The following is a 24,876-nucleotide window of genomic DNA, read 5'->3' as shown; positions in this document are numbered from 1 at the left end:
ATATATATATATATATAAATCTCTTTCTGGGCTGAGGGTGTGGCTTAGTGGTTGAGCCCCTGCCTAGCATACAAAAGGCACTGAATTTGGTCCCTAGCACTGTGTGCATACATATCCTATTGATTCAGTTTCTCTGGAGAAACTTGAATAATACATCTGGCTAATATGAATACCTTAGGAGCTCAGAGAAGGAACAAGGAGATCAAACTTAGATCCGTGAAGGGCAAGATATTTGGTTAATGACAGTACTTCAGGCACTTGTGGGTTGGGCACAGTGGAACTGGGGCTGACGCCTCTGAGGAGGAGATGCAGTCTATGTCCTCCTGATTCTTACTTAAGGATGTCTTTGGAGAAGACTAAAGAAGCTTGAGATGTAAACTGCTGTTGACTGAGTGAAACATCATCTGCTAGAACAATGCTGACAGGAATAACATTCTTCTTCCTGCCTTTCTATCTCCTTTCAGTGCCCCAATTAGATGACACTAGCAGAAAATCAGCTGATGAAAGAAAACATGGTTTCCGGGGCTCAGACTTAGCATCTCCAAGAAGAGTATGTAAGACTGAATGTAAGACAGTCATGTACATAACCCTGGAACTTCCAGACAGGACCAACTACTTGTTTCTATATGGCAAATTGTGAAGATATTCATATAAATTAATTCACTCTCACATTTTCCCACCCACCAAAAAAATGGTAAAAAATCCGAACTGTCAATATCCATCTCTACTGACATTAGTTTACACCACTCTAGTGATGTCAACTACTTCTCTATTAACAGTCCCAACCCCACTGAAATACTCTTAAATCTAAAAACTAAATTTTGAACTAAAATGCCAACCACCAAGACCTAAATGAAATAATAAAGGCAATGAAGGGAAGAGAAAACTAATAATAAACATACACACATAAACATCCACATTCACATTTCTCATACCTAAATATGTAAAATATGCCTACTTGTTGGGGTTCTCATATTGTAGTTGATCACAAAGCTGAAGCTGACTTTTGTAACTTCTTTCCTTTGCTATAAATCCCATATACCCTTTGTCACTGGCAGTGTATGGGTAACCTAAATCTTTGTCCCTAAAAGACCTGAATCCTCAGCAGTCCTAGATCTTTGAGGTAGGGAGTGCTAAAATTTTCCATTAACTTTTGCCATTAGGTTTCTGGGTTCTCTGACATATTCCGCAGTTTGTGCAAGTAGTACTAATCCAATTTCTCTCCATTATCAGAAACAGGCCAGCCAATACAATTACCTGTTTGTTCTTTGAATGACAAGAGAAGCACAGAATGGTCAGGTGGCAGGAATGGAAGCTCTATTTTTGGTTGATAGTATGTATTATTTCTTACCAAGGCAGATCTGGCTACCACCACCAGAATGCTTGATCTGTTTAACAACAGAGATCCATACAAAGCCCCCAAATGGTACCTTTCCCAATTGGGACAAGCCAGTCAAATCATTGGAAGTCTTCCAACAGAGAAGAAAAAGTAATTTGCCCTCACTGCAACTGCCATATTGTATTCTGGATACACATTTGCACTTCATGCCCCCAATACTTCTGCTAACATGAATAGTTATGGTCTATACAATGAGAAGATGGCTGTCTACAAATGAAGAAGAGTGACCTTCCCAGACACCAGCTTTGTCAGTACCTTGGTCTTGGGCTTCCCATCTTCTAGAACTGTGAGAAATAAACTTCTGTTGTCTAAGCTATCCAGTCTGTGGTGTTCTATTATAAAATCTGACCTAAGACAGGAGTCCAACCCACCTGTTTATGGAAATTATTTGTAAGTTCTGTCTTATTTATTTATATATTCCATTTTTACCGCGCTGGTGTTGGTGTATGTATGTATTCATCTATTTCTATAAATATCTCTAAAAATACTCAGGAGGAAAAATACCAGCTTATTCATCAGCACAGCTGCAAATGCCAACTACACACGTGTATACTCTAGTAAGTTGAGTGTGCACACGTTTCACATGTTTCTTCTAGGTCCACCTTTGGAGCTTAAAGGCATCTTCTAGGAAATCCATTGTTTCAAGAGGTGCTCTGTTCATAGAGGACACAAATCATACATTTGTTTATAGGGATCCTTTGTAGTATTATGAAATAGTCATGCATCTCATTAATAAAAATATGAAATATTGAACTGTATATGAAGATGTAAATATGCCTTACCAAAATGACTCAATGATTCAAAAGAAGCATATAGTATGCATTTATTTGTTGATTAACTCCTAAAGGAAGTTTCTTTGTTTGTAAACAGGGGTGACAATACTTCCCAGCTCAGTGTTGTGAAAAGAATTACTTGAGATGAAAAGTTAATTTTGACATGGAGTAAACACTCCATAAATACTTGTTTTCATATTATTTATTTATTTATTTATTTTGCCAAACATTAGCGTAAAAACCTTGTGGAGACACAGCAGTATAAAGCATGACGTTTTCTTCCTTGGAGTTTCTAGTCTAGCTGAAGACAAAATAGATTAGATGATTACAGCACACCTTATTTCGGTTTAGAAGTCTTATTCTTGAATCCTTCTGTGCTAGACCAGCTTGTAACCTTGAGAAGACAACTTAGTTTCTCTGAATGTCCTATACTTAGTTGAAAATATGAATAATAATACATATTTCAAAGATTTCTTGTGGTGCAGGGGATTGAACCTAGAGCCCTGTGCATGCTAGGCAAGCAAGCACTTTATCACTGAGCAACATCCCCAGCACTCAATGATTTCTCTAAGTAATGAGTCATGAGATGTCAACACTGATGGTTAAGAGTGAAAGATAAGGTAAATCTATTCTTACCTATAGTTGTTGAAAAAAGCTTTGTGAAGGAGTTAGAACTGAGCTGGGCACTGAATTTAGGAGAATAAGTTAAAGGGAGGAAAAGAGCATTCTAAGGAATCATGAAAATAAAAGAGCAAGTGTTGAGACAGGATTAAATATGGCAGAGGCAGTACTAGCTAGGAAACAGCTGTCTTATTAGATATGGGGATGTACGTTTAGGACAACTTTTTGCATTCCAGATGACTCCTCCTGCTTTCAAATCCTGATTCTTCTATTTGCTACCTTTTTTGATGCCCTTTTTGGGTCTTTCTCAATCCACACAAAGTATCAAAAATACATATAAATACATTTATACCATTCCAAATTCTGCCCAACAGATGGATCTCCCTTTACCACAAGTTCTGTAGAGAAGTTCCTCAATTTCCTGTTTCTTTTCCCCAAAGAACAGTGTACCTGAGAACTTCAGTAACCATTGAGAAAAGGAGAGTAGTATCTATGTCACAGAACTGTGGCAGTGATTAAGGGATTCGCTATGTTGTAGCAGTTAAAATGGTGCTTGGCATATAGTAAGTGCTATAAAGTGTTTTAAAATTACCATTTAAATTTATGATTCAATTTTTAGAAGTGTTAACTTATTTTACTCAGAAATCCTTCACTTTTAAATAAAATGTCTATGGGTTTAAGTAAACTTGCCTACTTCTTTCCATCCTATGCTCCTTAAACCAAAAGAACTTTCTTCTCTGTGTTTCCTTTTTAACCCAAGTTAAATATGCAGCACATGCAATTTAGTGTGAAGGGGTAGTTAAACTTGAAATAAGTTCTCAACAAAACTGCCACATTTGGTTTCATGAACAATGAAATAGCATGCTTCTTTTCTATTGCTTTTTTATCATCTTTTATAAGTCACTGCCTGAGTTTGTGTGATATCTGTGAATTTGTAAGACTCCACATCATCGTTTCCTTGGAAAAATGACCACATCCTCCCTAGCCGATTTGAAAGTCATTCTCAAAGGTCAGTGGTATAAAGTAATGAAGCAATGAAATTAGTCACAGGTATCACTACTCCCCCTACTCAGGATTTCTGTCTTCCTGGGTAAGAAGACGGTATTCCTCCATCAGTCAGTCCTGTTAAGACTGACATCAAGATGATCAGCAGGAGTATCCTATGAGGCTGTTAGGCAGCTTCCTGACCATGTTACATATGTTGACAAGCCAGTGCTCTTGAGAACCAGAGACAGATGAAACAGGTGAGTTATTATATGGGCACAGGGAATCATAAAAGTCCATGTTTGAAAGGATTTTAATGATTTTTTTACTTTGAATACACTTCTGCTTAACTGCCTCATATAAAGTCCCTGCCAAGTAATTGTGCAGCAATGGTGAAATACACTGTGTTGGCTGAACTGAAGGGAATCTATCTCATTGTGGCCTTGCAAGATATTTTTTCCTCAATTTTTAGTTCACCAAAAAGACTTACAGGTGAAGAATTCACTACCTCCCCTGGATCTCTTTTGAACACTTCTTTTCTTTACAATGAGTTGAAATAATTTTTTCTCAGTTCAGTCTTTTTGTTTCTCTTATTCACTAATTCTTTTAGATTCTACACCACAAAAAAAAATTACTTTATTTTTAATGTGGAAGCATACTTATTTGGAACTCTACTCCAAAAAAAAAAAAAGAACAAAATGAATATATTAGTTCCTTTAACATTTTTGTCTCAGAAAGCAACTCATAGCCCATTATTATTGTTGTTGTTTTGTTGTTTGGGATTAGCATAAATACTATCTGAAAAGGTAACAATTAGGAGTTTTTTGTCGTTCGTTATTCTTTTTAGTTAGGATGCATCACCAGGATATACCTTGACATAATCACAAAAGCATGGAACACAACCTGCTCCAATTCAGTCACCATCACACACCTCTCCCACCTCCACTCCCATTCCTCCACTCCACTGATCCCTTTTTAATCCATTTACAGTTTAAATTATTTTTAATTAGGGTCCTGAGGATACACCTGATGCCAGGACCCACCCCACCACATTCATGCATCTACATTCAAAAGTCAGTCAGATTCACTCCCTTCTTCCTCCTCCTCAATCCCTTTTGTTGACTCTACTGATCTTTCCTTTATTTTGATGAAATTCCCTCTCACCTTTCATTTATTGGATCAGAAATCAACTCATAGTTATTATTATTATTGTTATTTAGACTAGCATGAGTACTATTTGTAAAACCTTAATTGTTATTAGGGTTCTTTGCAATCAACCCAAACCAACATTCATCAACTAATAATAATAATAAGAAGAAATACTGTTATACAAATCACTGAACCAAAACAAAAGTTTAATAGTTACATGTCAGCAGCCAGGGAAGAGCAGAGGATCAAGGACAAGCAGCCACCATCTTAATAAATCAGCCTCTATATCTTCTTTGCTACTTTTGTCACTCCTCCCCAAATCCAAATTCTAGGGAAATGCATCTCATCAACTGAGCTAGGTTTAGGTGCCTACCTCTCAGACAGAAGGAAGCAGACTATAACTGTAGGAGACCAGTAGTTTTCCAAAAGAAAATTGAGGTGCTGTTCATGGAGAGAAAGGGAGATAGATTCTAATCAAACAAAATCCAAAGACCCACTAAAGGACATACCAGTCTTTGTGTCCTTTAAGTGTTTATGCTGCTCAAGATGTCTCTGTCCTTGAGTTGACTCTGGAGTCTTCCCAGAAACTGAAGTCTGGGCTTAATATGATTATAAGCAAGATTTATAGAATGCTAAATCTTACATAGTATCTCATAATTTATACATTACCATTAATACAAAATGCCTACTCTAACCCTTCACTACAATGTGCCTCTTACTGATTTGGTGGTAGACGTGGAAATATGCTGTCCTTTAGGGGAGACCTTTCCTAGGTGAAGTTCTGGTCAGTATGCTAGAGACTGAATACTGTCTCTGTCACCTCCTGTTAGAGTCTGTAAACAAGTCAGGATGGCTCCTGGCATTTTGCCAGGGGGAGTGGTTTGTGAGGTGGAGCCAGCGAGCCATTAAGTGTGGAGATTCCTTATTGGTTGACTGCTGTATCTAGTTTATGTTAATTAAGATAAGCTGTGTGGAATGTATAAATACCACTCCTATCCTACAATAAAGGGCTCCCTCTCCTGCTGTATGAATCTACACAAATTGATCGTCACCCTCCCCCCCCCCTTATTTTGCTGCAGCCATACTGCGGCAGATGGTGGCCCGTTATGGGGAGCCCCGGGACACTCGGGGGTAAGTGACGGAAAAAAAAAACTGCCTGTCCCTAGAAGGATAGGACGGGAGCAAATCTGCTCATCCCTAGGCAGACAGGGCAAGAGGAAAAATGGCCATTTCGAAAAAATGGAAAAGATTGATACAGTATATTTGTGTCTTGTTTTGTCTCAGTGTATTGTATTGTCTTTATGATGAAAATATGGAAGGGGTGAGAAGTAAATTACTAAGGGAAAGAGGCACCCCAGTGGAACCAAGAACAGTTAGGGCATGTGTTGACGGAAGCCCAGGAACTCTAGTAAGAAAGAAGAAAGTTCAGAGGAGGAAGGATTATCAGGAAAAAAGTTGCAGCAAAAGGCTATTACTGAATACTTTTTGTTACCGGAGGGTGCGTGAAATGGCGCGGCGGCTGCCATGTGCGTGCGCGAGCGGGTCAAGGCGCAGCAAGGGCTTTCCAAGAGGCAGCAGCAGGCTCTTCCCCGCCCCCCTCCCGGGAGCGGGACGCCACTGAGAGAGCCCAAATCCAGACCTGACCAGGAGGCACAGTCTCACAGGCTCTTGCTCCCTGTGCCCCGTGGCAGTTTGAGTCTGGAACACTCCCCAGACTCTCCTCGGGGGCCATCTGGGGCTGCCCGGGACACTGTAGGCGGAAGATGGCCTGCGTCCCTGAAGTTTGATCATTTCCAAGGCCAGTAACTACAATGGTTCTCCCACACCTGGAAGCTAATGAGTAATGAGCGCTATTAAGGCCTATTTCAAATGTAAAAAAAAACCTTGAGATAATATACTGAATTGTTCGGAAGGTTGTTTTCTTAGTGGAATGCTACAGGATTTTCTTTAGCCAGCATTGCTGGAGTTCCTGCCTTCATCCCAGTGCCGGTAAAATGAAAGTGGAAGAATTTCCAGTGTTGCTGAGAACCAGACGAAACTTCGGACCAAGCTAGCTGCCTGCAGAACTTACCTGGACTGTGATTTACCTGGACTGTGAGTTAATCTCTTGAGACACTGCTTTACCTGGACTGAGACAACAAACTGTAATCTACAACAAATTATAGCTCTGTATCTTTGCTAACAGTGTCATTGCTGGTATAATTTTTCCAAGGGCTTCTTGCATGGAGCCATCAATTGGCTTGGTATTGTGGCATTTTGTATCCTCCCCTTCTGCTTGTAGCAGATTATTTATGGTGTTTGTGTAAAAACCACTATGGTCGTTATTTAAATTAAACAAAAGGGGGAATTGTTAGAGTCTGTAAACAAGTCAGGATGGCGCCTGGCATTTTGCCAGGGGGAGTGGTTTGTGAGGTGGAGCCAGCGAGCCATTAAGTGTGGAGATTCCTTATTGGTTGACTGCTGTATCTAGTTTATGTTAATTAAGATAAACTGTGTGGAGTGTATAAGTACCTCTGTTGTCCTACAATAAACAGCTCTCACTCCTGCTGTATCAGTCTTCACAAATTGCTCATCACCCCTCGGTTATTTTGCTGCAGCCGGACTGCGGCAACCTCCTTTAATTTTGCTTCGGTGCAGAAATCTCTCTTGCCTGGTATCATACCTTTACTGAGGAAATCTATGCCTAGTGACTGAGTGAGCAAGTAAGACCAAAAAAAAAAAAAAACCAAAAAAAAAAAAAAAACCAACCAGTGATTTCAGTCAGTTGTGGAGCAATGCTGATGTGGTTGATCAAGGCTGTGTTGGATTTACACTGCATTTCATCTTTTTCTCTGCTCAATCCTACTTCTTCTCTTTGTCTTTCCCAAGTACTCATCTCTGAGAAAGATTAAATCATGAAGTCATCTAAAAACCTGCTCAAAAAAATGCTAATTATAATTCTTGGAAAATGAGACAATACTAGTAATGCAACTTGCTCAAAGTCCTATTAATTACAGGCAGAAATTTAATTAGGACATGTATTTCTTGGCCAGAAATCTAGCACACTTTCTACTTTTCAAGTCCTATGTCCAGAGGTATCCAAGATGATTTGACAGATTCAAGTTTTGTAAGGTTAGTGTCAATCCAAAGTCATCAGATAAAGCCACCAGATGAAAATCATATTCATCTATGTCAATTGAATATTGACATCCCTTGGACATAAAAACTCCTAGGCTTCTGGCTTTTCCTTTCATCTCCATACAACCATGTATTTATGGTACATCCCTAAGACTACAGGTAAAGTACAAAGTGATATTGTTTTTCACAGATGAGAAGCACCCATACGCTGTTTCAGGTATATGGGATGCCTCTAAAACTCTTAACTACCCTCTGTGCCCAATAATCTCAAGACAATAATGCCATACTTGGTATCTATAACTTTACAGAAATGTCAACTTTCTCCTAATTTTCTCAGAAATCATGGCTGTAGGCCAGATACAATTTCCCCACTGGGGTTTTCTTTCATAAAAACTTATGGAATATTTTAGGTCTCTAATTGGACAGCAGAAAACTAGATGTGATTAGGAAAAATGAGATAAAGAATTCATAAAGTAATATAAAATGAGAGTTATTTTATAATAAGCAAAATATTGATGTGATATAGCTTTCAGTCTGTTTGGGGTTGATTAAGGTGAGTGGGTGCAAGTAGAATAGTTTTCAAATGATATTTAAAAAACACATTCTAAAATTAGTCTGTCTAATAGGTAAGGTACTGGCAAAAAAGCCTTCAGTCTTTCTGAATTATTGAACTCAGTTCCAGCAATTTTACAATTACAGATCTTTTCATCAATTGCATATTTCATTAGCTCCATAAACTAGCTCATTATTAGCAACTCAATATTTTGCATATGAATTTAATTGAAAATTACATTTTCTCTGCGCACTCCTACTTATTGAGTAATGTTGATATTGCAAGGGATGAAATATTGCAATGAAAAAAGTGATGCAATCGTAGGTATATCACAAATAATTGGTAGAATCCTCTGCTTCTCCATTAGGTTAAATAACAGGCTTTCACCTAGAAAAAGTTTCTGTCTGCCTTGGGGAGGCTGAGAGTGCTCATCCAAGTCACATTTCTAATGTCAAGGAAGAGTGCTCTACCTCCAGACCCACTACTTAGGTCTGTATTATTGAAAATGTAAAATATAAATATTGTAAATATTTATAATATATAAAATACCTAATTCTAGATATCATCAAACTAATGTTTTATCATTTACACTAAAACATGAATTTTAAAGCTGATTTGTTATAAAAAACATTATATGGAAAATGAATTAAACTCTTTCATGTATACCTAATTAGAATGAATTAATTATAAAAATGAAATGAATTAAACTCATTCGTTCTGTGAAATTTAACAAATATACATCTGATGCTATTGTTGGCACTTGGTATATTGAGGAAAACAAAACAATAAAAACCCTCACCATTTCCCATCCATACCTTCCACACGTATTTTCTATTATGCACATGTGTGTGGGAAACCTTGCATTCCACGGTCTGGCCTGTTCAATTGATTGATTTTCAATGTCCTATATATTATCAAGCCCCAGATCCTCCACTTGTCCTTACTTGACCTGAGCCCACTGTGTCTACCCAAAACATACCTGTAAGGTCAATCCCCTCTAGCCCTGGCTTTCTCTTCATAATGTTCTGCTTATCAGTTTTGGTCCTTGGTGTTCTTCACCCATCCAGTCTATCTATAGGGCTCAATTTAAGAATAATATTTTAAAAAATGAAAAATAAAAGTAAAAATTTTATAAGAGCCTAAATATACAGAGTTTAAGAATGAAACACTGGTCCTAGCCAGAAGGGGTGGCAGGGAAAGATATGGGGGAGATGCAGGTCAAAGGATACCACATAGTGGATAAGTAGGAGTTTAAAGATCTAAAGTCCAACATGAGGACTAACGTAAATAAGATTGAATTGGGAATTTTTGTTAAATAAATAGATTTCAGCTATGCTTATCACGCAAGGTAACTGTGAGATTATAGATATGATAGTCTGCTTTACTCTATTATAATCTATTTATATCTCATAATATTAAATTTTATTCCTCTAGTAAACATAATAAAATTTATTTTAAAAGATAAATAATACAATCTAAGGAAGTTTTTCAACTCCTCTAGCCCCAAGTAATCATGTTCAACTCCCAATTTCTAATGAAATTTAGTTTTTAAGAATATCTACCTAATATCCCTAAGTAGATTGATGGAAAAGATCATGCTTCCATTCATTTTATGTTCCCAAAAGGCTTTAGATTATGCTGAGCACAAGTATACAATCAATGTTCATTAATTTAGCTTTCAGTAATCTTGCTAGCTTTGTATGATTGTAGCTATGCTTTTAATGATACAGTGGCATTTCGGTCCTTCTCAGCAATTAAAACATGATTCCTTTTCCCATGATCTATTTTCCACGGGATGGATATGCATTATTTATTTAAAAACTGCTCCTTAAATATCACTGCAACATTTTGTTGAGATGTTACCCCTAAAACCATTAGGAAATGTTACCAAATCCAGGTCTGTACTTAAATACAGAATACCTATTTGCTAAATGGAAGTAGTCTGTGCCTTCTATACAAGCTTATGGGATATAAATAAAAATCTAAAAATCTCAGACTTTGTTGTTTTTTGTGTTACTCCAGGTACTTAGAGTAGGAAAAGGATGAGTTATGGTCCTTAGTACACTCACTAGTTATGGTAGCCAAAATAATGACCCCAGTGATGGCCAGGTCTTAATGCCTGAAGGTGTGCATGGCAAAAGGGATATGGGTAATATGATTAAGTTGCCAATCTTGAAGGGGGAGGTTATCTTGGATTATCCAAGTAGATCCAAAAGAATCACAGGGTTCTTATGACAGGGAGATAGGAGGTTCAGAGTTAAGAGTGAAATGAAATGATGGTTGGAGTGATGTGGGGCTGTGAGCCAAAGAATGCAGACAGACTTTAAAATACCAGAGGGCAAGGAAATGAACTCCAAGAGTTATGAAGGAACATGAATTTTAGAGTTCAGATCTGCAAGACTCCAAAATATATTTGTGGTGTATTTTTTTTTTTTTTTTTTTTTAGTAAAAGAGAGGGAACTAGTGGTAGTAGTGGTGGTAGTTTACATTGTCTAGAAGCCACCTGCCTTTTAGACAAGCAAGGTGAAACCAAGTTTGATTCTGTATGCTCTGAGTTACCTTTCATTTATGATCATTAGCCTTGTGTTCCTATTTCATGGCTGAGGACTACACACTGCTTGGTAGTTTTATAGTTTCTTAGGAGAAGCAGAATCATATGATTTGATATTTCCATTTCCATCAACTACTATCAACATTCTAAAGGTATGAGGCATATTCCCCCAAAGTGGCTTTCTCTATTTCATTCCCCACCATCACTACTCCTTTCTGTTTACACATTTTGCCTTTTGACCATTCTACTTTGCTTCTTTACCATGTTGTATCTTCTACTACAGCACATCACAAACCTGGGTATAGAACTAATATCCAGCTGATAATAATAAAGGCATAAAGCATAAAATGGCATTTATTTATTTATTTATGGTACCAGAGACTGAACACAATGGTGCTTAACTACTGAGCTTACATCCTCAGCCTTTTTTTAATATTTTATTTCATTTTATTTTTTTGAATTTTAGACAGGGTCTTGCTAAATTGCTTAGGGCCTCACTAAATTGCTGAGTCTGGCCCTAAACTTGCAATTGTCCTGCCTCAGCCTCCTGAGCTGCTAGGATTACAGAAGAGCACCACTGCACCTGGCTACAATGGCATTTTAAATATAATCAGTGCCCTAAAGTGGCATTGCATGGAACATTTTGTTTTAATGGTTCATTAACAATATTCCTGTCAAATAAGACAGTATCATTAGCTAATTTCTAATATACAACTTCTTGGAAGTTAAGCTATTTTCAGATGTCCTAATATAGTACAGGCAGCACATTTATTTTCACTAGTCTAAGAAATTACTACATGTCTAGTATTTTAAGGCTTTGTGGTACAAAAGTTAATTCCTCACCTATATGAAATTTACAATTAAGTTTAGGAAAAATCACAAAGTTAGTAAAACCAAGTAGTATATACATTAGTCACCAGTTATTTGAGATGATATGTACACAATGAAATAAAGGCAAAACGAGTTGTGCGTAAAATTATGTGGAGGATACACTTACGTGGAGAAAAGTGGAATAAACAACAAGAGCAAAGACAGAAGAAAACCTAAGAACCTGAGTAGAGTGCTACAATGATTATGTAATGCAGAAAAAAAGCAGAAAATCAGAATAAACGAGAGGAAGTGTCCACATTTAATGGAGCAGTCAGCAGCCACTTAGAGATATCATGGTAACCTCAGGAAGTAAGAGAAGCCCTTAAAGTAAAAAAATGTAAATAAGTGAAAGCCTTAAAAGGCACTGGTCAGCATAATAAATGAAGATAATAAAGCCCCAAATCAGAAACACTGAGTCTGGGGATTTAGAATGGAGAAAAAGATTCTAACACAGGAGCCACTGACCTGTTCCAAGGCACCATGAAGATACATGAGTGCACATTATAGGATTTAAATGGAAACACTGCCTTAGAGCAATGAAATATACTAATTTATAGGATTGTTGGAATTGCATAAGCATGTAAGTTTATTAAAAGTGAATTTCCAAGAAATCCATCTACAGAAATCTGCTTTTTCTTGATATTTCAAAGAACCTTGCCTTCATATGAGCTCCATGAGAACATGGTACAGAAAGGTAATGTTCCAAGTAACTCCTGGTAATTTAGAGATCAGTATGGCTACTGGGAAAGCCCGAGATATTGCAGTCTGTTCTGGAACCACCCTATCCCAGTATATGACAATACGCCAGAAGGTGCCCTAAGACTGAGGAAAGAGGCAGAGAGTCCAGAACTGCAAGACTGCAACTTACCAGGGGCTTCCTGACAGGAGTGTGGTTCCAGGCAGAAGCAGGAACAGTGCATCCCCATAAACCGCATCATAAGGAGGGGGCTTTTACAGAGGTCCAGAAAGCTCTTTTATGACCTTCATCCAAATTGGGATGTCCCTGTTTATCTCAAGCTAATATCAAGGATGTCAGGCATATTCCTGGCTCTGATGGCACCAGGATCTGATGGTGAAGACCCACACCCCACTCTAATGGTTTTGTCTTCTTAGAATACACTGGGAAACTATCCAGGGGAAACAGATCAGGGTTACGCAGGGGCCATTCTGACAGTTGCAACTCAGGATGACTGCTATCAAATCAAGCTGAGTCCCTATAGGTTGGACAGAATTGAGTCACATATATTGAAGAGAGCAGGTATCAAAAATAATTTTTTAAAAAGCAGATGAGATTATTACTTTACTCACTTTGAAGATATGCTAAAAATGAGCTAGATGTCAACTGAGATGCATGACATGAAATGAAGAAATCGATTTTAACAGAGGCAAAAAGGAAATAAAAAAGGAGAAAAAGGATTATTACATCTGTTATAGTTTGTATCTGGAATATCCCCCAAAGGCTCAGGTGCTCAGGGCTTGGTCCCCAATGCACCAATGTTCAGAGGTGGGGCTTTGGGGAGATGAATGAATCTTGAGGGCTGTGATCTCATTAATGGATTAATTCATCACAGGCTCATAACTGAATGTACTCAATGGAGGTGGTAGAAATGTAGGAAGAGGAACCTACTTGAAGGGAATAGACCCTTGGGGGCATGCCCTGGGGGATTTTTATCTTGTCTCCTCTCTCTCTCTCTCTCTCTCTCCTTTCCAGCTTTCATGAAGGGAACAGCTTCCCTTTGCCATGATGTTCTGCTTCACTCATGGGCCCAGAAACAATGAAGCCATCTGAACATGAATTGTAACCAGGAACCAAAATAAATCTTTTCTCCTCTAAGTTGTTTTTCCCAAGTATTTTGTCATAGTAATAGAAATCTAACACATTTGGCAAATTGTCAACTGCATTTTCTTTAACCATATCTATAACTTGGTCTTTTAAAGCTACTTATCAACGACCATCATTCTTCCTCTGCCACCTTTAAACTAACCTTTGTCCTGAACTCTTTCCTATTAAGTAGATTTGCTGTGTAGACGTAAATAATCATGAACACAGATGTAAGCCTACAGTAAAGCAGGGAGAGTAGAAAATGAAGAAATATGTCTATGTAAAAACAGGATTCTTCCTGGTGGAGAATACATAGGTCAAAAGCTAAAACCTCGAAGAAGGGTGAACTTCAGGCAATTAAGAGATACCAGAAATAAGGAATGTCTGAGGGATTAGCTGAAGGTTTCCTTGAAATAATGGCTCCAAGGGAGCTAGGACCAAAACCTGGGAACCAAGAGAAAAATCAGAAAGGTAAAGCAACAAGGAGACAAGGGTGATTATCAAAGCAAGAACTGTATGTTCACAGCTTGCTTCCTAGCGTCTGCATAGAAAGTTTATATGGATAAGTTGGCTGAGCTTAAAGATCCAGGGACAGCTTCGATCAGCCCCAGGAATCATTTAGAAAATATGAGTAGTACTCCTGGCTGTAGCTCCCCAAATATTTGCTATTTCAATAAGCTATAGCTTATGATATGTTAGAGCCCTATTTGCATAAGCAGGCAGTCCCCAGGTTTCCATTTCAAATATGCTACAAACTGTGAATTACACAAGTCACATTTTTTTCTAGGATTATTTGCTGCCTGTGCCTCTCTATTTTTTATTTTGTAACATAATTCAATTTATAAAGGAGAGAACATTTCTTAAATCTCAGGAAATAGTTACTAGCAGCAACAAAGATTCTATTGATCTCTTACCTCTTTAAGACCCCATGAAAATAGCTTGCTTTTCCATGAATAAGCATGAGGCCACGAGAAACATATATTTGAGTTTGATCTTCTAAATACAAAGTCATATTTTCCATCTCTTGAATCAAAGTTGAACACTGATATTTTAGATTTAATCTATAAGAAATTCTTTATATACTCTTTTGTTCTTTCTTTATCCTATGTAAGGCTGTACACTGTAGAAAACACTAATGTAAGGATGTGAAGTCTCCGATAGGGCATAACTTTTTTCATGCCATTTCATAATATGGGTTCTAAACTCAAGTGCAAAGATTCTGTGCTAACATCTTCATTGTCCTTCGATGGCTCTTTGGGCTATGAGGGATTCCTGAATAAAGAATAATTAAAATGACTAAAAATTAAGCACATAATAAAACACACGAGACTGAGTCCTTGAAAGAAAAATGTGGATTGTATTTCTGAGCAGAGTCACTGTGTGACAAAAGGAGAGTTTGCATAAGGTGTGTGTTTGTACTCATGAAACAGTCACCACTCCACCTATGTCGTAATTATGATCAAGCTCAAATGCTGTGACCAGATATAATTTGCATACATCTGAATAGCTATGCAGCTGTAATCTGCTTTGAAGAAGTACAAAAGGCAGTGGAGTATGAAAGACACAACACCTGACAGCTACCTCCTTTGTCTTTTATGACTGCACAGTGCCAAGAATAATTGGTCCAAAGGCTTATACAGAAGTCATCAGAGAAAAGGAGGCTCCATCTGAAATGTGTCTGAGGGACTCAGAAGTGCCAGGTGAGCGGCTCTGGGGCTTACTTTTTGAAAATTTAGGCTAAGAACAGAAAAAAAAAAAAGATGAGTAAAAGAAAGAATGTGAACCAATCTGCTTTCATCAGCCTCAAAAGATTGAAAATTATAGGGAAAGAGGACGATGCATGAATAGTGAATGAGATGAAGAATGACATGAACACTGAAAATTGGAAGCTGGTCATTCTCTATCTTTTACCCCAACTGTGTTCTCTCCACTTTCATCTCTATATTTGGATGACTTCCTCCACCCTCGAGCTCCTTGACAGAACTCCACTTCAAGGTTCCAAACAAATATTGCATTCCTTGGGACCCTGTCCCTTGTCTTCCTCTAAAAATAAATCACTTAAGTATATAGCATGCATTTTTATTGGATAAGTCATTTGGCTAGAGTTTATTGGTGTGAATATATAAAAAAAAATATTGCCAGATTAAATCAGACTAAAATTACTTCCAACATTTAGCTGCTGTGTGACCTTGAAAAGTTCTTTAAGCCTCAAGTTTTCTCATGTGTTAAATGGTACGTATTTCCTGGGGCCATCTTAAAGATGAAACATGCAAAACGCTAAACATGGTGTTTAGTACTTGGTAGATTCACAATGACTTTTAGTTTTCTTTGCTTCTGTCTCTTTCTCTTCAGTCTGTTTTTGTTCTCAAATCAACAGTAATGATAATAAAAATCCTCATAATGCCAGTGTTATAGTTTAGATGCCAGGAACTAATCAGGTTCTTATTAAATTCATAATCAAGACTGAGCCACTGTCTATATGCATTCAGATACTCAATGTGTATATTAGATGTCAGGAAACTATGGCCTGGAGACCAAATATAGCCCACTTCTTGTTTTGTGTAATCCAAAATTTAAGAATGACCTTTATTGTTGTAAATGTTTTTTTAAAAGAGTAAAATAATTGTATGAAATTTATTGTGTTCACAAATAACGTCTTACTGGAACATGTTCACATTCATTTGAGTATGTATTGGATATGGCTATTTTTAGAATGCAATGACAGATTTGAGGATGAGAAACACATACTCCATAAGCCACAAAACCAAAAATATTTACTATCTGGTCTTTTACAGAAAAAGTCTGCTAAACACTGTCTTCAATTAATACTAATAAAGAACTACATCAGAATTGTTCCGGAGGAAAGAAGTGTCTCAGACTTTGGTGCTAATTTCTTGATGATTACAAAAAAAAAAAAAAAAAAAAAAAATCAATGAAATCTTGACAATAGTTTCTATACAATAAGCTCTCAATGGACATTTTTAATTATATAAATAAATATTTAACTAAAGTACATAGGTTCTTTGAAAGGTAAATCATGTTTTTCATTTATTAAAATCTCACTTGAAATAGGTGGATTATAGTTCTTGCACAAATCACATACACTATTGATAACATCATTAAATTCCTAAGAAATTCAGATTTTTAGATAGAAGTTCTATTTCAGCTTAACATCAACTCAATTTAAGTGTTAGTTTTAAGAATTCAACACTTAAAGTTACACATCTAAAATTTCTTGGAAGACTGATATAACAAATTTCATTCAGTCATTAAAAATACATAATCAGATTTAATGAGGTGACATTTAAAGATGCTTAAAAACAATTTTCCCATTTGTCCTTTACATGTACTTAGGTAAAAATAAAATTTATATTTAAAAAGATTGATAATTATATGCAACATTCTTTACTTTCTAGAATCTTCCCATGTACCTGTTTGTTGTCTTGAAATATTTTCATCTCCTAAAAACAAATGATAGCCATATTTTTATTTATGATGATCAAGCACTTTTTCATAACAATTTAAGAATATAATAAAAAAGGTCTTAAATTAGTGCTTCTAAAAGTTGGATGTGTGTATGAATCACCTGGGGATCTTGTTACAAATGCAGATACTGGTTCAGTCATGCCAGGTTATGCTGATGGCACGCTGGGCAGCAAGCTCTAAATAACACTGGCTTCTCACACAGAGACAAAAAGCAGTATGCCCAGACTTTAATTATTTTGCCCCTGGGACTTTGTATAAATTCAGCATAAAATTGCTTCATTTGATGCTTGACTTGGAGATTTCAACAAACTATTGGGCTGTTTGGAATTTCAAATGCTAAACTTTTTTATAGAAGCAACACCTTTTCTGCATGCAGAAATTCAATTCCTGATTTTAGCAACACTCTGTGTTCCTCTATAGCCCTCGCTGCTTCTATCCACACTCATCCTGTTTCTTGGCAACAGGTGAACTCAGACAGTGCAGGTGGCATGTAAGTATGTTTTTATTACTTATATCAAAATTTACATTTGGGAAGAGTTAAGTTCCAAAATCATTTACAAATGATAGCTTTGTCCTAAAGCTTTTTCTAATTGCTCTTAAGTAGTAAAGAAAAAGGGAAGATGTTTGAGAGAAACAGTGTTGTGAATAAAACGCTAATAGTGAGGAATGGCTTTCTAGAATGACCTAATGATCATACAACAAATCCTGCCACAAAATATAGGGTAAGAGCTTTATAGGCTCCTCTTCAAACCAGGAAAAATCAATTCTCTCATTGCCTATGGAATGAAGTCTACACTATTTCACAGAACATACAAAGCTTTCCAAATCTGACTCTCCATGGCCATTATATTCTCTCACAATTCATTCCTGAGTCTACACAACATTTCTGGTGGTAATCATGCTCTGCTTCTCATCTCTGTGACTTTGCACCCTGTTCCTTAGTCTCAAACACCCCAATTTGTCTGTAGAAATCTTAACTCTTCTTGAAGACTTCATCTAATCTTTCCAATTGGAGTCTGGTACTCTCCTTACATCCTCCTCATTCCTCTGTCATAATACTCATGTTATAGCTGGAATTCTTCACTTAAACTAGAGCCTCTCTAGAGTAACAATATTCTAGAAAAGTTTATATTCCAATGCCAAGAACAATGTACTACACTAGAGAGTTATTAACTGTCCAATGAATTAATGAATAAATGAAACAAGTTTCATTTTATATAAAATATACTAAGAAGTATACACGCCAATATTTTGGACAAAAGTCTTCTCAAAAACTGTCATAGAAGGAGACAGAAAGACATGACAAGAAAATCCAATTTGGCATCCTGAAATGAATCATGGAATAGAAAATTGATATGTTTGGGAAAAAAATTGGTGGAATAATTTGTAGTTAATGTAGTTAATAGCATGAACCAATGTTAATTTTTTAGTTTTAATAAAATAGGTAGAAATTGCAATTATGTAAAATGTTAAAATTAAAAATTCCAAAATAAAAAGTTAAAAGAAATTCTATTCAAATTATAGTCTTAAGCTACATTTCCTACTCATTTGGCATTTAATAAATATTTACTGACTATGTCTAACACATATCAAGAGTTCCAAAATTTGTTGAATGAAATTCTGACACAAATAACACAGCACATGGTGGCTTCTTCTTCTGGAAATCCCATCATTAAAGTCAGTGTGGAACTGGCCAACAAAGGAAGCCCATGCTGTTGCCAAAACGTCACCGGTTCAGTGAACAGAGCTGATAAAACTCTTTAGCCCATAAACTAGCAGTAAGATTTACAGTTGGTTAATTGGTCTTTTAAGCAACAAAGGACCATATTTTATAGAAACTTTTAACAGAAGATGCAAAATTATTTTAGGTAAATAGTGTAATTTATGGTTTAATTTTTTTTAAAAAAAGGTTGGGGGAAAATGAACAAATTGATATGGATTAGTATCATGACTTTCCATAGTAAAGAAGCATTTAAATTGTGTGCTTATCATTCAATTTGAAAGAACCATTCCCATGAAGTTGTGTCGTCATCAAAGGCCAACAAAACTGTGTTGTTTTTTGTGCAGTGTTTTTTTGGTGCTGTTTTTACTGTGATGGGCATATATTTAGCCCAGAGAGACTAAGTGTTCATCCAGCAAGAATCCCTGCTGCTAACCCATTCTCACTTCCACCAGAGGCTCTATTTACATTACATCTGCGATATCAGAAATTTCAGAAAATAAGTTTTTATTTTTTCCCCCAGGTATACAAAATCTGTGTGGCTTTTCATTTCCTGAAGGACTATTTTCAACTGTTAAAGAATAAGATAAAGGCAAATAATGAAACCTGTGCATATTTTAACACATTTTTATTTGAATTTACCAATAGAAATTTCATAATTATAGCTGATAATCTTTTATCTAAAAAAAATTAGAGCTGCTTAATTAAACTAATAATAAATTCTAAATCACTTATTAAACTCTATAACCAATGTAATGTGACACATTTCTTTTCAAAATTTTTCATATATAAACAGTTTTTTACGGTTCTTATGATTAAGTTCATGCTGCAAAAAACAAACCAGTATAAAACCTAGCAATACTAGTTGGTTTCCCCGGAAACTAAGCCATTCACTGACTCCAAATTTGCTTTGAATACCAGAATTCTCCATTTTGCCATCAAGTCAAGAGCTTGGTTCTTTTATTATTATTATTTTTTTTTGGTAAAGGATACCCTTTAACATATTTTGGCAGAAAAGAAAAAAATCTACTTAACTGTATGTCATATGCAGTAATAGTTACTTTTGCATACAAATTGAACTCCTTTATTGTATAATGGGCTCTCTATTGTTTCCTGTTAAGGAAAGAGCTGTACTTGTTATTTATTGAATTACTCAGGCCAAGAAAAATAAGTCATTTTGGCTACTTATGTTTTTTACACCCAATCTCCAACCTATAAATATATATTCTACTTTCTTTGGGTACCAGGGATTAAACCCAAGGGTGCTTAACCATTGAGCCACATCCCCATCCCTTTTTATTATTATTATTATTATTATTATTATTTTTTAAATTTTGAGACAGGGTCTCACTAAGTTGCTTAGGGCCTCGCTAAGTTGCTGAGGCTGGCTTTGATCTTGTGATCCCTCTGCCTCAGCCTCTGGAGCTGCTAGGATTACAGGCATCCACCACCATGCCCTGCTCTATTTTCACTGTGAATCACAAACACCCCTCTATACATCCACCCAGGTACAGATCTGTATTGTCACTTCTCCCAGAACTCCCTTTTCAATCCATGTTTCTGTATTGATCACTCCATATTACACTCAGAGAGCCTTTTAAAATAATTTCTAATTATTAAGAGTCTTGAATAATTTCTAATCACTCCTAGAATTTAAAAAAAAAATCCTTACAGACTGGAAATCTCTGCATATACCTCCCCTAAATGCTTCTACACTCCCATTTTTCCCTCTTTATGTTTCAGCCACTCTTGTTGGAACATGCAGGAACACTTCTGTATTGATATAAATTTAAATTTCTGGAAACATTTACTACTTTTTGGAGAATAAATTGTTTTAAAGGTAATTTTAAATAATTTATAGATTATTATTGTACTTTGCTTCTTTAGTGAAATTTTAATGACTTTCATTTAAAGATATGGCATCTGGCTTGATCCCATGAGATGAATGAATACTTTGAGCACTACAGCCTGTATATTCAAGATGTTTAAAAAAACCTACATTTATTTTTACTCAACAGGTTTTCCTAGAGGGCACTACATTTCTCTATAGAACCTTGTATTTCAAAACATCTGGGTCAGAATAGAACCATTATGCTTTTAAGGAACAGTCATTTAAATAGGATAAAAGTTTTCCCCAAAACCACCACTCAATGAATTTATAAGGTATTACTGACTTTAAAACCCTTACATGCACAAATTCACTGGTTATGTATCAGCACTTTGAGATTGTATTGTAACCTGGGGCATTAGTGTACTCTGACTGTAAAGATGAAACGAAAGCAAAAATACTTTATCAACTTAAGAGACTTTTTTTTTTTCTGAGAGGTTTCTAGTGGCTTTATAACCTGAAGGAAAGTTTCTTTGATTTTTCTTTTTCAACAGCACATACTGGGAACGCATTGAAAACAAAATGTCATAGGAATAGAAAACAATTGATATTCAATTGAGATATATTTTACTGTCTTCCTTGGTGAAATAAAATTATGGAGGGAATTTTTGTAGATCATGGAAAGGTGAAAATACATTAATAAAAAAAAAAAAAAAAAAGAAACTCCAGAGATCATCAAGGCCAAACCTAATATTTTCCAGGGATCATCAAGGACTTACAGTAGCTAGACTCCAAAGATGGCCCCAACAAACCATGCCTCCCCTATTCACACCTTGAATCTCCTCCCTTTGAACTAACACTGGAGCTGTGACTGTATTGACCAATGGGTATGGGAGCTTTGGTACTCTGCCAGTTCCAAATCTTTCAGAAGATGAGAGCTTCTGCTTCCTCTCTCTTGGAAGCCACTTGCATGGTAGAAAGAGCACGTACCCAGAGACAATTATGCTGAGAAGCCCATGTCACATGGAGAGGCTCTGAGGAATAACAACACAGAGAAAGAGGACAGAACACGTAAGGAACCTCTTCGGGACATCCAGCCTGTCAAACCTCGGGAGAACTCCAGCTCCAGCTGCAACAGACCATAATGGCACCAAGCAAGAACCTCCTAGTTGAGCCCAGTAAACTCTCAGAAATATGAGAGGCAATAATAAATTCTAGACTTTGGCCACTAGGCTTGGTGATTTATTGAGAAATAAATAAATAAATAGAAGGCTTGTCTAGGAACACAGAGCTTGAAGAGAACAGTATACTCCCTCTCCTAAATCCCATTGCGAGGCCCTTTCCACAGTCACTTGTAGCTGTGGTGATCGCCACTTTCTCTCAATATTTTTACAATGTGTTTTTACAAATAATCAATCACTCAGCATTTTGCAAATACTGCCTCGTATTGTTAAGCTATTTATGACTTCTTTAACACTAATGAGAGAACAGAAAATGGCTTTTTATCTTCAGGACTAGCAGAATCATGTAACTTATTAGTTATTTATTCCGTAATCATGGTGATGTTTTAAAACTATTTTCATCACCATTGCCTAGTAAACAGTGAATGTGCAAAACTGCTTACAAACAGTCTATGTTATGTCATGCCACTGGGTCCAATTGGAAAGCTTGTTATATTCAGATTGCTGGTCTCCATCTCCCAGAGGGTCTGACTCTGCCAGCCTAAAATAAACCCCAAGAATTTGCATTGTTAAGAAGTTTCAAGTGATGCTTGTGTTTCACATCAAGGCCATACTTTGAGAACCCTGGGTTAAGATAATGCCAAAACCTTCTTTTCTGGGACAGATGTTTGAAAAAAAAAAATGTTAATCAGGTCAAACAAATTGGTCTATTCCATTTTCCACCTCTTCATCCTGGCTTCTCTTCTTGTGATTCTTGTTTTCTATAATCCACTCCATGAGCAGTGCCCAGCTTTGTTTTTGCCTTCCTGGAGTCACTCCATCTGAAGTCCATCACAATTGTGACTTCTTCTGGGAATACAGAACATGCTGTTTCCACAGATTCAGCTGGGATTCAGAAATGTTGTTTAACTGACCATCTTTTTGCTTAACCTAGGTTGGGATTATGCTGATAGAATTCTTGCTCCAGTAATCAACTATTTTCAAATTAAATTAAAGTCAAATCTAAAATGCAAATTGTTGATACTTTGGCTAAGATGTTATGGGTAAGGATTCTAAGCAAATTTAAGAATTGTTTATGAACTGAGAAGGAATGAAGGTTCAACATTAGATTGTAAGTAGTTCAAAACACAAAGGTATCAAGAGATACTCATTAAGCACCTATATTAACTGGAACAGGATAATGATAAATAGTTACAAACATAGAACCTCAGATTAATCACAGACTAGTGAGAGGGGTGAGATTTTATTGCAGCCTATGAATTTTCTAAGATCTCCATTCAAATGTGGCAAGGGTGTTTCCTGTTGGGGAGTGACATATCCAGGCACAGTCTTGCCACCGTGCCAGACACACACTATTCTGAACATGTTACATGTGTCAACTCATTGAGTCCTCATCATTACTCTCCGACAAGGGCTGTTATCCCCAGCATCTGCATTTACAGACGAAGATACCGACCCATGTTGAAAAAGTGTCCCTTTAGAATTGAACTTGGACAATTCCTAGTTTGGAATCCTTCAGACTCATCTGCATTTCTCCCATTTAAGGCAATGAGACACTAAAATTCTAGAGGAGCTCTAAACAGCAGTAGCAGGGACTCAGACCTACCTCTTTCTTGTCTCCATGTCGACAGTATGTGACATTTTTACCAGAATTGTTGACATGCTCACCTCTAGAGTGGCACTGAATTTATATCTCCATTGTTAGCTTGAAAAAGATTGTTAACACTGTACAGTTAAGCCAAGCTGATCTGTCAATTACCTCCAATTGGACAGATTCCTGCAGTTGGAACTACATAATCAAACCATGTACCACTGAGAATGCTTTGTTACTGAAGCTACATAAGTAACACCAGCTGTGAGAGATTCAGTCAGAAAGTTATATATTTGATGTTATGAATGTGTCATTATTTAAACATGAGGAAAAAAGGACATACTTTCATTTGTGGTTTTACAATTTTGAGTGAAATTGTGGACATACCAGAAACTGAGACCTGATAGACATAATAACATAGAAATTATGAAGTTTAACTATATGTGGCATTAGATGCTATGTGTTCTTACCAACAGTTAACATTACATATGTAGTGCCTGCAAGGTAATGTTGATTTTGTTTCAAAGAGTTGAAATTAATATTTTAAAAGATGAATTTACATCTAATAATACTAAAATTTGCTATATTCCACTAAGATAAAAATATATAATCTTACCATTTATAAGTTGGTCCTTCCAACATAATTTCATAATGAATTGTCTTTATAAACATAGTTATTTTGCATACAAGGGAGATATTATTTCATTTTAATTAGGTTTTTTAATTCTCCACCATTAAGAAAAACAGCTTTAGGGAATAGAGCTTGTTTTTCATAACTATAGACAGTAAACTTTTACCTAATAAGTAGAATTAAAATTGAGCATCCAATTTCCCAGTGTTTAAGCCCTAATGACCAAAGCAATTCTTATATCAATAAACATATAATGAATATCTGTGTGACATTTATTGGGCTACCATTCAAAAACTAAGTGAGAATTCAATAACAGTAACAGTGACAATGATAGATAATGTGGGACACATAACAGGTACTCAATATTTTTGAAAGGCCAATATATAAATGAAATGAAGATGATATTTTGAGGCTCTTTCTATATGCCAGGGGTTGTTCTAAACATTTTAACTTAAAATATTTAATTTTCTTCATATTACTGTTATTTTCACAATTTTACATAGAAGACCTTGGATCTTGGGGAATATTTTGCCTGGTGTCACAGAGCTACCCAGGAGCACAACAGAGTTTCTCAGCCAGGATTGTCTATGTTGGAGCTCC

General features: G+C 36.3%; 1 protein-coding gene and 1 long non-coding RNA gene across 10 annotated transcripts in view; one reads left to right on the top strand and one right to left on the bottom strand.

Moving 5' to 3' along the window:
- Window positions 1–1,162, top strand: part of LOC125612844 — a 12,338-nt gene extending 11,176 nt beyond the window's left edge. The window contains exon 3 of the long non-coding RNA XR_007343325.1: window positions 465–1,162. This is a non-coding gene — a long non-coding RNA (uncharacterized LOC125612844). The remainder of the gene's footprint in view (window positions 1–464) is intronic.
- Window positions 1–24,876, bottom strand: part of Marchf1 (membrane associated ring-CH-type finger 1) — a 732,725-nt gene that overhangs the window by 356,530 nt on the left and 351,319 nt on the right. The window lies entirely within an intron of this gene.

Source organism: Marmota marmota, unplaced genomic scaffold, assembly GCF_001458135.2.
Source record: "Marmota marmota marmota unplaced genomic scaffold, marMar, whole genome shotgun sequence".
Taxonomy (NCBI): domain Eukaryota; kingdom Metazoa; phylum Chordata; class Mammalia; order Rodentia; family Sciuridae; genus Marmota; species Marmota marmota.
The sequence above is the reverse complement of the archived record's forward strand: the minus strand, read 5'-3'. Positions and strand labels throughout refer to the sequence as shown.